The sequence below is a fragment of the Myotis lucifugus genome, unplaced genomic scaffold (genome assembly GCF_000147115.1).
Source record: "Myotis lucifugus unplaced genomic scaffold, Myoluc2.0 scaffold_811, whole genome shotgun sequence".
NCBI lineage: Eukaryota > Metazoa > Chordata > Mammalia > Chiroptera > Vespertilionidae > Myotis > Myotis lucifugus.
The window spans coordinates 170,885-171,360 of record NW_005871859.1 but is presented as its reverse complement, the minus strand read 5'-3'; positions in this window follow the sequence as shown (position 1 = coordinate 171,360).

The window sequence follows — 476 nt, the reverse complement described above, 5'->3', positions numbered from 1 at the left end:
GAGATAGAAACATCAATGATGAGAGAGAATCATGGATCAGCTGCTTCCTGCACGCCTCACACTGGGGATCGAGCAGCAACGGGGCATGTGTCCTGACTGGGATTCGAACCGTGACCTCCTGGTTCACAGGTCGACGCTCAACCACTGAGCCACACTGGCTGGGCAGGAAGGAAGTTCTTAGAAAACCCAATATGTGTGTCCCTCCCCCCTCCCCCCTCCCTGGGCCGTGTGGGATCCTCCCACCCCATCAACCCCACAGCCTCACTGCCCCTTCCCCTTTCAAAGGATAACCAGTGGTCCAGTGTATAAATTCCAATTTGACTTTAATAAATTAAATTCCAAATCATCTCGCAGCAATGGCCATCATCCTCTCTCAGCACACCGCGGAGCACCCCTAGAGCCATCGGTGCAGGGAGGGGTCCCGCCCGGAAGGACTCCGGGCGGAGGCATCAAGTACAAAAAACGGTACTAAAGGG